The 15,514-nt window shown below is 38.6% G+C and overlaps 1 protein-coding gene across 3 annotated transcripts in view; it reads right to left on the bottom strand.

Moving 5' to 3' along the window:
- Nucleotides 1–5,591, bottom strand: part of MTUS1 (microtubule associated scaffold protein 1) — a 141,281-nt gene extending 135,690 nt beyond the window's left edge. The window contains exons 1-2 of one of the 3 annotated variants that reach the window (XM_019737997.3): nt 5,319–5,591; nt 823–935 (exon numbers count right to left, since the gene is read on the bottom strand). The gene's annotated coding sequence lies outside the window, so the exon portion shown is untranslated. Of the gene's footprint in view, nt 1–822; nt 936–5,318 lie in introns of those variants that run through there. The other 2 variants (XM_019737995.3, XM_088793339.1) reach the window with 2 other exon arrangements.
- Between the last annotated feature and the right edge of the window lie 9,923 nt (nt 5,592–15,514).

Below are 15,514 nucleotides of genomic sequence, written 5' to 3'. Positions count from 1 at the left end.
CTATTGGGGTAGGTTAGTAGAAATGTGCAAACATGGTTCAGTTCTATAATTTACCTAAGAATGAGATGACTGGGGAATAATAGTTTACTGTATAATAAAATATAGACTTTTTACAGCTGAACGTGACACACAGAGGCTGGGGGAAGGGGTTGAGCCCACGTTTGAATGGCATCTTAGACTGCTTCTACCTATACTGGCTTCTATTCCATGAAGCTAGCCAAGCGAGCTATGTGTTAAAAGGGCAGTTTCAACTTGATATCATTCATTGTTAACAATCATCAAAACTACGAGATAAACATAAGCGAGAACTTATTTGTCACTGACCACTGTTAAACACCTATGTTCAGAACTGCTTATCTGAAATGAGGTCAAGAAATATTGACTTTTCTTTCCAAACTGGTATATATGTAAATAATGCCAGTTAAATTTTACCAAGTTTCCAATGCAGAAAAAGTATAGAAGCAAGCTAACATTAAGTCAAGACTCAATGAACACTGCCATAAACTATATTTTAAGCTATATGCTTATTTACCCAAGAATATATATTTACACCTCTCCTTCCTGCTCTCCTGATAAGTGTGACTCTCTCCCAGAGGAAATCCTTTCTCAACGACAACAGAGGATACAAAATGTCTTAAAATGTTTTAGTTAATTGTAGAAGATCAGGGTAATTACGATTGATTGGCCTTCAAACCTAAACACTTATTTTCTTTGCAGTGAGCTTAACTATAAACTGACAAGGTACAAATATGTAAAAGTATTTAAAAGAATAATCATAAGGTAATGTAATGGCTTTACAACCATCTTCTCATGGCACCTTACCTGGAAGACTGACGTGTTGTTCCCAGCTTTGTTCCCCGTCTTCGCTCTTCCTCTCGCTGTGTGCACACAATGGAGACTGGCCAGGCCTGCCCTGCCGCTCAGCACAATTCTTACTGAAACATGAAATCAGTACAATTTCACACAAAATTACACTACCTGGAAGTCATTTCCTTGCCACTCCTTTGCCCTTTCCTGCTAGTCTGAGAAACTTACAACCTGTACTTGCACTTCATCTTTCACTGGCCCAAAACAATATATATATTCACCCCTACTCAAGAAGTAAACATATTTCCTCAAGGGAAACTTCAAGTGACTTTGAAACGCTCTTCGTTTTATAGCTTCAAAATGAAATAAAACTCCTAGGTTAGAATGAAATTAGGATGTGTGACTTTTCTTACTTTTACTCACCAAAGTAATGTGCGCATAAAAACATTCATTGATTTAGATCTGGGCCTCTTAGCAAGAGTTAAATACAGTTTATCTTTAAGTAAATAAATACATTTTCATTTCTCTTCAACATGGGGCTAAACTGAAGGTTAAGGAAAATCTATTAGCTTTAACGAACAAAAATAAGGTTTTAGAATCAAAGATTTATACGCAAATAAATATGTACTTCTGAAGTGCTTGAAAGCTATTTACTTTAGTAGAACACCTCTAGATTCAAGCTTGTTTACACTCCAAATTTGCTGAACAAACCCTTTCTTACTTGATTGTGTAACAGCCATCCGAGCAATCACAAGTTGCAAATTAGCTGAGAGTGTATGAAAATGAAATTTTATGGTTATGTATCTATCTGCATAGTGAAGATTAGCATCCAAATCTCTCATCCTCAAAGTGGGGGAAAGAAATCTTTTTTATCTTCAGCCAAATGAACAAGAAAATGTCATGCATTAACATCATGAATTACCGCCCACAGAAAGGAGTAATAACCACTGATTTCAAAGAATATTGAGGTCATTTAAAAAAATAACTATCATCAGGGCAACCTTTCATAAAACTTGATTCAGAAATACAGTTTTAGAAGCAGTAGCTGAGAATCAGACTCAGTTCCTAGTTACACTGGACTGCCACAAGCCAAGGATGGGGAACCCTCGTCAAAGCTGGCTTTATTAAACCAAATTTCAGGTTGGCTAAAGCCATAATATATCATCTAATGCCTTTTTCTTTTCTTTCTTTCTTTTTTTTTTTCCCAAACAAAAAAAAAATATATAGGGTGGAGTCACTCATCCTCAGTCACTCCTCTGAGGGCCAAAAGACACAACTGCCCAAGCACCTGGCAGCTGAGGTCAGGTGGGGTCTCCTCCATTGCTTCAATAGAAAGTCTGGGCCTGTTTCCTAGTGCCCCCACACACCGCACACCCTCATCCTCGCCATTCAGGTATGGTCGGTCCCCTGGCTTATTCTTAGGCTCTGAAAGATGGAAAGTGAAAGAAAAGGGACTCAGGCGCTGAAGGAGAGCACTCTCAGTGAGGCCTCTACAAGTCTTCAGGGTATACGTAAGCGTCCGTAGCATGGAAAGATAACTCAAGTTTGGGGAATCAGTCAGGCTTATTTTCCCCTCTTCAAATAAACAGTTTAATTTTTAAATAGTGTTAGAAAATCAACTTGGGAAGATTTGTAACTATATATACATCCAACCACACATCAGGAAAGAAAATTTAGGATGAAACTACAATAATGAATATAAAAAAAATTCTAGCAAAATAATACTACCTATGAACAATGGAAAAATAAATGGATTGTGCGCCTAATTTATATAACCACAGAATAACAGCTCTGAAAGACTTTCATTCCCCGGAATTTAAAACTTTCTGCTTTGATTTCCAAGAATATTGTTCCTGATGGTCTATACCATACACAACTATTTCTCATCCACAAACACAATCTGTTTTGCAACAGTTTCTACTCCAGGGCAATGAGTTCTTACAATGCATTTGAAAAGAATCTGATTCAGAATTTGGGGGGTAAAGATTCTTTCAAGTCATCTTCTGCCACTGTCCTATATAGTTCTTAAGCTATGATTCAGGAGCAGTAAAATTTTGTTTTTGAGAAAGTCAACATTAAAGTATACAATGTCTATAAGTCAAAACCACTATTAACACAGGCTTTGTGTTTGTCTTTATAAGGCAAAAACAAAATGGGAAAAAATACCTGTAGTATGAAAGGCAAAAGTTTACTATCAATCCATAAAAAACTCTTATGAATAGAAAAATACTAATATCCCAGGAGAAAAATTTGGCACTACATTCAATTAAAAGGGAAGAAAAATGGACAATAACCAGATTTTTGGTGTTCAACATCATTTGTAATCAAAGAAATGGAAATTTAAATATTGAGATAACACTGTTCACCTGTAAAGTTGGCAATAATTATTTTTCCTTTTAAGGATACTTTCCCATATTAACAAGAATATAGTAACACAGGTACTCTCAGAGTGCTGGTGGGAGCATACTTGGGTATAACATATTTTTGAAAGCAAATAGTCAACCTGTATCAAGAGATCTTTGAACCATCAACTGTATTTCAAGGACTCCATCTAAGGAACTATGTAATGTAGATAAAATTTTATAAAGGATATTTGTTGCTCCAGTATATATTTAATAACAATAATTGGAAATAAGTTAAAAGTTTAGCTATAAGGAAATGGCTAAATACATTGTTACATATATTGTTACATCTAGATAATGTAATATTATGTAGCCACTAAAATAAGATTCTTGAAAAACTATAACAGCACAGAAATTTTTTCATAACATGTTAAACAAAAAAATCATATGCAACAGTATATTTGCATAAATTACATAATTGTAAAAAATAAATATTTTGTGTTAGACATTAACAAGTATAAAAAAGTATTAATTGTGATTATCTTTGGATGTGGGATGATTGAACTCTTACACTTTTTCTCAATCTACCAATTTTTATACAGCAAGCATGCCTTAGTTTTGAAATTGTAACAAACAAGGCCAACAGAGCAGGGCTATTAAGTGACATGCTTTTTAAATGCTTAAGGCAGTTTCATGTCTAAGATATACCAAAAGAAATCTAGCTAGAATTTTATAAACCTATAAAATACTCCAAAATTGTAACCAATTACTGATAACATAATTAAAAGGTGAAGTCTTCTACAAGCACTATTTGCTCCACGTAATGCTGATTAAAAAAAAAAAAATAGGTGGAGAAGTTGGTGCAAGTTACATAAGTAACAATACATTGTTTTAAACTAAATTCCACTCCTCAGGTTTTTGGTTTGGTTTTGTTTTTAGGATAAGCAGCTCTAATCATTTCTTCGTATAACTTCCCTTATGGAATATTGCACTTGAGAAAAAAATCGATAAACACTTTATACATTGTAAAGCACTACACAAAAAGAGCATCATTGTTTCAATTTAAATTGGCCATCATTTCCTGCCCTTGTAGTTTTACCAAACACTGTTATCTGGGTGTATCTAGACTCCTCAAGAAAGTCCTAGGTTCCCAAAAAGCAGCGACTTTCACTTCGGGTTTTCCCCTCTCGCTCCTCCTTTCCCCTCCTCTTAACACCTCCACGCCCACCCTCCATCCCAGGCCAGACGACTTAGCGTGATGATTAATTGAACACCATCACCTGATGAAACCAGAACGCCTTCATCTTTCCCCCCGCCCCCGCCCCCGTGTTCTGCCTAAAACTTTGATTTTATTCAAACAAACAAAACACACTGAATTTCCTTTCTTAGTATGCTGACTACTTAAAATAAACAATATTAACAGAGCATGCGAAACTTTATGCAAGCTAAATGAATAATTAATCTCTCCATACCTACTCCAAAGTCAATTAATCCGAGTCAAAATCAACAAATAACTTAGTAGAAAAGCATATGTCTTAAAAAGAAGAGGACAAAAAGATTTAAGTAAACATAAATCCACTGGTTACTATAAAGTGATCAACCAGGTGACCTTAGGGGTGTATTTTTCTAGAGAGCTAGAGAAACACAAGTGAACCGCAGGAAGCAATAAGGGAAGGGACAAGAGGCCATTGGGAATTGCAGCAACCCCATTAAAGCCATATTCAGCCCTGATTACTTATGCTGAGAACGGACCTAAGCGAACCGCCCAGCAAGAGGGCTGGGGCTGCTGGGCCCTGGCGGGTCAAGCATCTGGTGGGCGGCTTCCGGCTGAAGGTAGCAGCCTGTCAGTCTGCAGTCTGCGTAACTGAGTCGACAGCAAACCCCTTCGGTCACTTTCAAGGTGACAGCTACGAGATCCGCATCCGTCTCTTCCGCACGAGCTTCGCTGTGCCCACGTGAGACCTGCTCTCTACAACCTCCGCTCCGCTGTGGCTGCCTCCCCACTTCCCCAACTTTGGCACCCAAGCTGCTAGATTACCCGCCCCCTCCCCGAAAGCTAGTCCCGTCACCCTGTGACGGTCGTGTTCACCAAGTCCTCTCTGCACCCTCACCCGCGATCCCCACCACGGACAGGCTGGGCAGCAGGAATCGACTCAACTCCACACTTACCCGCAGCTCCTCGTATCCAACAGCGAGCCCTCCAGGGAACCAGCAGTGCGGGGAGACCAGCACTCCGAGCCTAAGCGCCCTTTGGACCCTCGGCGGAGGCTCTTCAGGCCCACGCTGGAGGCCCGCGGTGCAATCTGTGCCCGCCGGGCAGCGTCTGCACCTGAGGACACGCGGCTTGTCCCCACCCCCACCCGCACGCCGGCGGCGGTTTCTGCCCAGCGGGATCCGGGAGTCCGGGGCGCCCCAGGCCCCCGCCTCTCGGGCTGCCTGGGGGTGGAGCAAGGGCGGGGAGTTCGGGAAACTTGTAAATACACAGGCTCCGCCGCCTCTGCCCGCTTCACCCGCTGCGGCTCCTTCCAGGCGGCCCCAGCCTGCGCAGCTGGAGACAAAGGCCAGGCGGCGTCCGAGGGGGCTGCGCCCCGAAAAACTTCAAAGACGCGCGAGGCTGTACCTCGGCTCGCCAACTCCGGGGGCTCCCGCAGCGCTCAGCTCGCCCGCTGCCTCTCTCCTCGCGCTCCTGGGTCCCAGTCCCGACGCCCGCGCGCTCCCGGGCTAAATGCGGACGCGCCCCGTGCCCCCGGCGTTCGCCCAGGACTCGCTGCACCTGTTGCCACGTGCGACGCTGCGCCCCGGGGCTGCCGCCTGCGCACCTGGCTGAACCTCACATCCCACACCACGCAGGTCCCCGCGGGCTACTGGAACTGTGCTGCTCCCAGTGCTGGGGGCCCAGGCCGGGCTGCGGAGAGGATCTGCCCCCTACCGCCCTCCTGGCACCTGTGTTCCCGGTGCGAGCTCTCAGGCTTCGCGCTAGCCGAGGGGCATTGCAGCGAGGGAAGTCGGGCTGTGGAGTAGGGCGTGGGAAGGTTGCAGAATTCTCGGGGCGAAGGTTTGCAAGAAACCAGCGTGGATTGTTGCTTCAGAGTATCACACTCCGGGTCTATTTTATTCACTAAAGAAATGAGCTCCAGCTGTTAGAACTTCGAATAAAAAGTGTGAAGGAGACTACAGAGGGAGAAGCTAGGCCCAACCCATTTGTCAATAAACAAATCAAGTCCTTCCTCTTTTCTAAACCCAGCAAATTTCATTCTTATTAGGCCCGTTTTTAGGCATATTTTTTAATTCAAAGCTTTTCCACAGATGCTCTTCCACTTACAAGAGCTGTAACATTGCTGAATCATTAAGTCAGACAACCTGAGTCCAAAATTTAAAAAATAATAATAATTACCTGTTTTGGATTTGCTAAAAGCTTTTTTAAGAGAAGTAAGCTTTTTTCTGAGAATTAATCTGAGGATACTGTACTTGACAGTTTCTATACTATCAACATTAGATCAACTAACAGCTGTATTGCCATTTACAGTTGTAAAGCCTTTTCACGTGTCCGGTGTTCCATTATTTCCTCGACAAGACCCAGGGGTATATGGTCAGATTATTATCTCCATTTTTCAGCTGAGGAAATGGAAGCACAGAAAGGCCAAGACTTTCCCAAGGTCACACAGCTAGTGAAGGGCAAGAGTAAACCCAACAGGCCTAACTCCTAATCTCTTTTTATCCCATTACATGATGACACCACTCACGTGCTTTTGAAGTTCCTGCTGTAAAGACAGACTCCTAACTAGCATAAGTATGACTCTAGGAAAAGGCATGTGATTATTTTTAGAGATACAGCATTAAACACCATTGAATGATTCTCCCTTATGCAAAAGCACCAAAAAACAAAACAAAAACAAACCACTGACATTGTTTCTGCAAGTCATCAGGCAGTAATTGCTAATCAGTAACATCCCTCCTCCTTAAGTAGAATACTCCAAGTGTTAAACATACCATTTAATCTGCGTAACCCTCAGGTGACCCAGATGATTTGGACCAACTCCCCCACCACACACACAGTTCTACTGTGTGGTTTAGTTATATCTATAAATACGGAACCTGTTTTACTTCATTTTTCCATGAAATAGATTAAAGAAAAACAAAACAACAAACAAACACACCCTTCTCTAAGTAATCCGAAGCAACTTTTGTGGCCATTGGATAATCTGAAAATTAGCTTCTAAGTGCATCCAAATAAAAACAGAAGTTACCTTTTAGGGACATCATTAGGGACTCTGTCCAGGCAAGTATGCTTGAATGGAGCCTGCTGGCTTTTCTTTCCATGTTGGTTCTGGGCATGTTGCCATGTTCTTGATCTCTGAACTTTAATGGTGACCTGCTACAGACTTCATAAACAATATTAAGGGTCCGATAATAACTCCACAAAACTTTGTGGCCCTTTGCCCTAAACAAAGGTTCGCATAATTTTTATTTCTCCATTAGAAAATTGCAAATTAAAGCTACATTGAGAAACTAGTTTTTTACTTATCAGATTGGCAAAGATTAGAAAGTTTCATAACCACTCGCAAACGTGTGGAGGAATGGGTAGTCACAAAGCAGATGTATGTGTAGATTAAAATGACTTCCATTGAGGGCCCTTCACAATACCTAACAAAATTATAAATGCATATATCCTGTGAGCCAGTAAGTCTACATATAAGAATTTATCTTACAACACACATGAGAAATGGCAAGTCCATATCAGCATCATTTATAATAAGATTGAAAAAAATGTATAAATGTTCTTTAATAAAGGACCGGTAAATTGTGAAATAGCCATAACATTACATCCTATGAAGGCGTTAAAAAATGAGAAAGCTCTTTGCACTTTTATGAAATGATCTTCAAGAGACATGTACACAACTTTTTGAAATGCAAAACAAGTATGCTATACTTTCTACTGAAAAGGAGGAAAATATACATACAACTGTATGTATATTACATGTATTGGTTTGTATATGGGTAAAATAGCTCTGAGAAGACAAATCAGAAATTGGTAAGATTGGTAGTATCTTGGGAAGGGACCTGGACAGATCGAGGGCAGGGTTTGAAGAGAAACTTCTCACTAAATGTAATTTAGTGTTTTTTGAATTTTGAACAATGTAAATACTAGTACACATTCCAATATTTAAAAATTTTTCAACACTTGAAGTTTTTCCATCAGGAATGACTCAGATTCTCTCCCTACTAATTTGACCTATAGGTAAAATAAATGATCAAATTTCTCATGCATTAATGGGGAGGAAAGCAAAATGCTAAAAAAATCTTTCAAAATATTTCTTTTCTAGTTTCTCTAAAAAGGAAGACCGTAGTACATAAAACTCTAACATGCTGTGATTTGGGTTAAAATGATGAGTTTAGCAAATTCCTTAGAATTTTATTAACATTGACATCTCCTAGGATAGAGCTTCCAGTTAATTTTCCCAGTCACATTCAATCAGAAATGAAAAAAGAATTCCAGGCTTATTTAATTCCTAAGGGGAAACTCCAGTATGTTGACCTGAGTAGTAAGGAAGTAATTCCATGGAGTCGTTTTATTTTATTACTAAACTTGATCCCCTTTTTTATTTGTTATTTATATTTACTTATACCACCATTTAAATGAATGAGGTATCTGAACAATTCTAACTACAGGCACAGCGAATTTTAAAAATAAACATTTAGAAGTATTAAAATAGGATCCAAGGAAAAAACATACAGGTAAGAGAAAACATACCATTGAGTAACAAATTAAACCACTGAGTTTCCTGTTGGCCAAGTGCCCCAACCAGTTACATAATTGCCTTTTTCAAAAGAGGCTAATAGATCTTCAAGGGAAGCAAAACTTTCCTAGCACTGGATTCAAAGAGAAATTTTTTTCACTCATGTTTCAGATCAAGACTATGGAATGGAAAACAATATAGTATTGATAATACTTTAAGAAACTTCATATGGTTATTTTTCATAGTGGCTTAGAATGTAAACCGAAAGTATTATAATAAAACTCAGCTTGATGAGGGTAGTTCCTGAACCAGGCCAAGCCTTGTAACAGCATAGTGGAATCAAGGATTGCCTGTAAATAGAGGTGTGTGTGTGTGTGTGTGTGTGTGTGTGTGTGTGTGTGTGTGTGTGAATAAGCAGTTCCTTGGTATATGCTTTTGAAAGTCAAATGTGGTTATGGTAAAATTCTAACATGTTCACAAATCCCTTGCCTCAGAGACACAGTTGCTTTGTACAGCATTCCAGAAATTTTCTAGTCAGCCAGCCATTTGTAGGTGCTGAAGAATTGTTAGAAGTGACGAAGACTCAGAATGCTGGAATTTTGTGATACTGCTGATGACTTTTTTCCTATTTCTGTTGAAAGAAAACATATATTACAAATATCCACATGACTTTTAATTTTTGTATCCCAAGGTGCTGAGACATCCATGGTCAAGTATAGAACTGATTATCTGTAGCAATGACTGACTAGCCAGAAAACAGCATGAAAGCAGTCACCAATCCAGATTTATTTATACATAACTCGTGGGTTCCTAATCTATTCTTCCTCCTAGTGGACTTGGAGACTCAACTGGACTTGGAGACTCTCCTCTCAATGTTCCTGGAGGGGAACTGTCAGAGTAGGGATGTTCTTGTGTAGAAGTCTACAGATTTATAAATAAAGCAGCTCCAGAAAGAAAGAGTTCCTTGTTGCAAGTTCAGGGTAGTAGCAATAACAAGTAAATGCAGCTTCCTCTTATCAAGATGACCTGAGAGCATCTGAGAAATTCCTCCCACACGGGGGAAGGCATCTTCAACAATCTTTCTAGTCCATTTATAGACTCTGTAGAACGAACCATTCTTATAGCATGATGCCAAAATTATTTTAGCTCATACACAAACAAGTTGTTCTGTAGTTCTTTTTTTGACCTCTTCATATTAGGAAGAAATTAAGAAAAATATAGCACCATCAGTTTGTTATGCAACCACTTTAAAAGTGTTTACTTTGAGTGCTGAAAATGTCATGAATAAAGTAACTACTGGTCTGCGTAATCCACTCCTGACAATGAATCATAACTGTGTCACAATGGGAATTGGTTAGTCTTTGCTCCAATCAGAAGGAGTCCTTCCTTAAAGGAAGGATGTATTTTCAATTTCAAAGTATTTATTGCTTTATGAAAAAATACAATAATAAGTCTGTGGCTTTCCAGTCTCATACCTTTGAGACGGTCACAATCTACTTAGACTTTTTGAATTTGCTTTTAATTTATGCCTGTGGTCTTGTTCTCTTGGCCAAGTCTAAACCCACAGAGAGCCGGGGTAGCTTTCCAACTTGCTCCCATACCCCTTGGGCCCTGCTAAGTGATGAGAGAGCACCTAAAAAGAGTGCAAGGAGTGGAAACCCATGAAACCTAATGGGTTCAGTGTTGCTGCATTGTGACTGGTACCCAGTATCCAGGCCTGGTCTACTGATTGACTTTTGTTTCATTCCTTTTGCAACTTTTGGTCTTGATTCATAGTTCCTGATTCATACTTGACTCTGAGATCCTCCACCCCCTGCAAAATGTATGCAGTAAAGTGGGCCTGGTGCTCTAAGCTGTAACAAATGTTTACAAATCATAATGATGTAGGAAAAGCTGTAAACTAAATGAACAACAGCAATTAGCCTTCATGCTGTTAAATAAGCATTCTTCAAAATTCAATCACTCTCTTAAACATAGGCTGGCAATTTAAAGCCATTGAAAATATTATTGTCATTATTTTCTCCATGTAGCGAGTAGGACTAACACTATATTTGCCTAAATCACATTGCAGTGTGCCAACATTGCAAGTCAGTGCCTGATTAGTTACCAGACAGTAAGACAATCTTACCTTTGCATATCTGGAACACTGAGAAGTCAGGTTGCTAATCCAGGACAGTAATTTAACACCACCAAATAGTTATCTATTTTGGATAAGTATATTTCTGATAGTTTCTTGAATACCTACAAAATTACAATTAATCCCCACTAATTTACAATCCAATTATCTGCTCTAGCTAATTGTTATTTGTTGTTTCCCCCAGGGGGAAAAATTTATTGTCTGCATACCGTAAACAGGGGAATAAATCTACTATGAACACCAAAAATATCATTATCACTCCAAAACTGAGGGCACAAATTGAAGTTAGAAGATTTAGTTTTGACATTGAGATTTGTTTTAATTGATTTGACCTCTCTGGATCTCCGTTTCTCTTTTATAAAATTAGTTCTTTATATATCATGGGGTTGTGAGCATAAAATATATTATTTATGTATTTATGATTTGTGTATGAGCTCATGTTTGGAATTACTGATATCACTCATTTCTCTTCCCATTGGCCTATGAACTTGAGGCTACAGAAAAACTTGTCTTCCCGAAAACATAATTCTCTCCAGTCTACCAATGCCTGCCGACTCTCCCCATTTCAGCCTTTTAGTTCACGCCTGAACTATTCAAGCGAGTAGACTAATAGCCTCTAATCCATTTTGCTTCTACTTCCCTATCTATAAAACAAATTGAGTACGCATGTCCACTATTTCTTTACTTATAAATTAAGCACTAGAGTACTGATATATTATGTACACAATAAACCATATGAGTATATAAAAATAGAAAAGGGTAAGATTTAAAAATAAATAGATAAACAGATAGCTAGAAGAAAGTTCTCATATTTTCTTCCCATACCCCACCAGATACGTTCTGGTCCCATTTCTCTTAATGGTATTTATTGTAGAAGAATTTTTCATTGGTGAAGTTAAAGGGCAAAAATAAATACCATTTTTGGTGTAAATACCTAGAGCTACCTAGTTTAAAAGTTTGGCATCCTTCAACAGGCTTTCATTAAAATGCATGTACCTGGAAGCCACCCTTTAAATATTAATTTAACAAGATCAAACTTTGCATCCAGAAAAATATAGTTGTGTGAAAAAGAGACAATAGGTCCAAAATGGAGTCACTTGTGCTAAGCCCGCCACAATTTAATACCTAACCTAACCGCCTAACAGTTTCAGCCTCTCCCAGGAGTGGAATTTTATACCAATCAGTCTGGAAGTTCTTGATCAGCATTAGCGAGGTAATCTGCCTGATAAGACCTCCTATCTTTCCCCAAGGGAAGGTGACCTTGCCTGAAATAATCCACTTTTAAAATTTTTGTGTCCTGCCCCCATTTCTACCTATAAACGCTTTCCATTTTGTACAGTTCTTCAGAGCACCTTTCTATTTACTATGGGATGCTGCCTGATTCATGAATCATTCAATAAAGTCAATTAGATCTTTAAATTTACTTGGTTAAATTTTTCTTCTTTAACAAATGAATTTTTTTAACCTTCTTCGATGTATTTTTTCCAACACAAGCAAGTCAATTCTCAGCGAACACTGACTGAGCAGCCTATAAATGTAACTCACTTCTTAAATAGCATCAGATCCCATAGGTTAAGGACTGAGTCTCACAAGACTGCTCCCACTTCAGATGCCAAATGCAAGTCCAGGTTCTTACCTGTGCTGCTGCTGATGACCGGCTGTAAAGTGGAGGTTCCCATGACTTCCTCCTTGGGTTGGATCAGTTTGCTCCAGAGAGTGAAAGCTCAAAACCTCTAATCACTTGGTCCTTCTAGTGACCAGCCCCATCTAGGGGCCCCATTTTAAGGTACCTCATTTGCATAAACTCTAGTGTGCTCAAAAGGGGCTTCTTGTGAATGACAAAAAGATATTCCTATCACTCAGGAAATTCCAAGAGTTTTAGGAGCGTTGTGCCAGGAATTGGGATCAAAGACCAAATATATTTCTTATAAAACCACATCTTTACTTGTAAAATATAACAGACACAAAGCAGCATGAAATAAATGTATAACTTAGTAAATATATAGAGTACACATCCTTTAAACCACTAACTACTTCGGTCAAGAAAGAAATAGAATAAAAATTTAAAAAAAAGGAAATAGAATGTTGCCAAGCACCCCTCCTTATCATGACCCCTCCTTCAACCCTGATAATAAACACATTCTGACGTTTATGATAATCACCTTCTTGCTTTTTTTGTAGTTTTATTATTCTTGTATCCATCCCTAAACTCTGTAGTTTAGTTTTGCCTACTTTTAATACTTATTTTAGTCTACCCGTTCTCTTTCCCTCTCTTTCTCCCTCTCTCTCCCTCCCTGCCTCCCCCAGCCCAGCCACCAAGTCTCTGGATTGGATTTGTTGAAGAAATGGGATCATTTGACCTGTGGAGTTTTCCACTGTCGGGATTTTTTAAAACACTTCATTTATTTTGACATTCAATATTATTTTATATTAATTTCAGGTGTACAGCATAATGGTTAGAAATTTATATAATTTAAGAAATGATCTCCCTAACTAGTCTAGTACCCATCTGGCACTATGCATAGTTATTGCCATATTTTTGACTATAATCTCTATGCTCTACTTTACATCCCCGTGAATATTTTGTGACTACCAATTTGTATTTTTTAATCCCTTCATCTTTTTCACCCTGCCCCCAACACCCCAACATCTATCACCCCGATAACTCCAGTACCCATCTGACACCATGCATACTTATTACAATATTATTGATCATATTCCTTATGTTATAATTTACATCCCCATAACTACTTTGTAACAATCAATTTGTACATCTTAATCCCTTCCCCTTTTTCACTTACCTCCAATCCCCCTCCCAACTGGCAACCATCAAAATGTTCTCTATATCTATTTATGAGTTTGTTTCTGTTTTGTTTATTTTGTTCTTTAGATTCCACATATAAATGAAATTGCACTGCATCTGTCTTTCTGTCTTACACTCCACTCAGCACAATACCCTCCAGGTCCATCCATGCTGCTGCAGATGACAAGAACCCATTCCCATCCATGGCTCAGCCCATTTTCTGGATTTTGATGATTGTACCCCCATGTTTGTTCTATCTTCAGTTCGTTGGTTGTTGGGTCTACAAGCTTTATCAAATTCAAGTTTGATTTGGGTGGGGGAAGAATACTTCATTGATGATATTGTGTTCTTTCACCAGGAGGTGGAAAATGTCTGGTTGACTCACTTCTCATGATGTTAGCAGCCAGTGATGCTTAATGCCTGCATCCATTACTTCAATAGGGGTTGCAAAAGAATGGTATTATAATTCAACCATTTCTTCTTCACTTAATAGATGGAATATTTCTGTAGAAAGCATACCCTCCTCTACTATTTACTTACCCAATGAAATGGTTCATATAGGAAAGATAGGAAAAATACTTGATACCCTATATTTCCCAATTTTAATAAGTCGATGAGTTGTTTCCCTGGAATCCTGCAAAGGTAACCAATAGTTCTCTGTTTTTGTTTTAATTATGAACTCATGTATTTCAATTCATTACAGTTATTATCAAATTTTTCATCTTTGGCCTTTGGGAGCCTTTTTAAGTTGGCTCCTGAAGTTTTGTCACATGAGATTAGTAACCTTTGAGAACTTTCCTGCTATCTGATATCACAATATTTTCCAGGATTAGCTTGTATATTTCCTGGCCCAGACTTGGAATCAGCCATTTCTCTTAGAGGCTAGTTTCTTTTAGTGGTAAGGTGTGTTCCTAGACCACGATCTAGGTGCTAAGGAAGTTTATTCATACTTGGTTTGTCAATGTTTCTAGGCAGAGCTAGGCAGTATTCTACATCCGTTATCTATTGTCTCCATCAATACCTAGACTATACATAAGTTTTCCACACTGAGAAGCTTAGTTTACAAGGACAAAAGAGATGATAGAATTAACATATCACATGATTATTTGTTAATCACACAGTATACACCCTTGATGGTCCCAGAATATCATACCATTAATACTAACTCCAGCAAGATGACTGAAAACTGAAAATGTTTTGTATTTGCTTCCCCCATTATCTTTCCATGTTTTTAAGTTGTATGTTATCTATACTGTCAAGTGTATTGCCGTTACAGATTGTACGCTCACATATCCTTATTAGTCTTATTGTGCATCAGACACACATATGTATATATGTGCATGTATACCTATATGTGCGTGTATATCTGTTTAATGTGCATGTATATCTGTTTAATATGTGTGTATATCTGTTTAATGCTTACCCCCCATCCTCATGTCAATCTCTCTCATCATTGTGGCTGTCTAAGCTTGTTATGAAGTGGATTCCTCAGAAAGTGCTCATGGGAAAAACTCGTACTCCTTGACTTTTTGCAGTAATAACATTTTATATGAGACTTTATCTTTGAAAGCCCTCAATTCACATTTTATTTCTTTGAATATATTAAATGTTATTACATTTTGTTCTAAGTCATTGCTGTCAAAAGTTTAATGACAAGTCTGATTTTTTCTTCTATAAGTGGACTCTT

Source organism: Rhinolophus sinicus, chromosome 16, assembly GCF_057876585.1.
Source record: "Rhinolophus sinicus isolate RSI-liver-muscle chromosome 16, RSI-T2T, whole genome shotgun sequence".
NCBI classification, from domain to species: Eukaryota; Metazoa; Chordata; class Mammalia; order Chiroptera; family Rhinolophidae; genus Rhinolophus; species Rhinolophus sinicus.
This window is presented reverse-complemented; position numbering and strand designations above follow the sequence as displayed.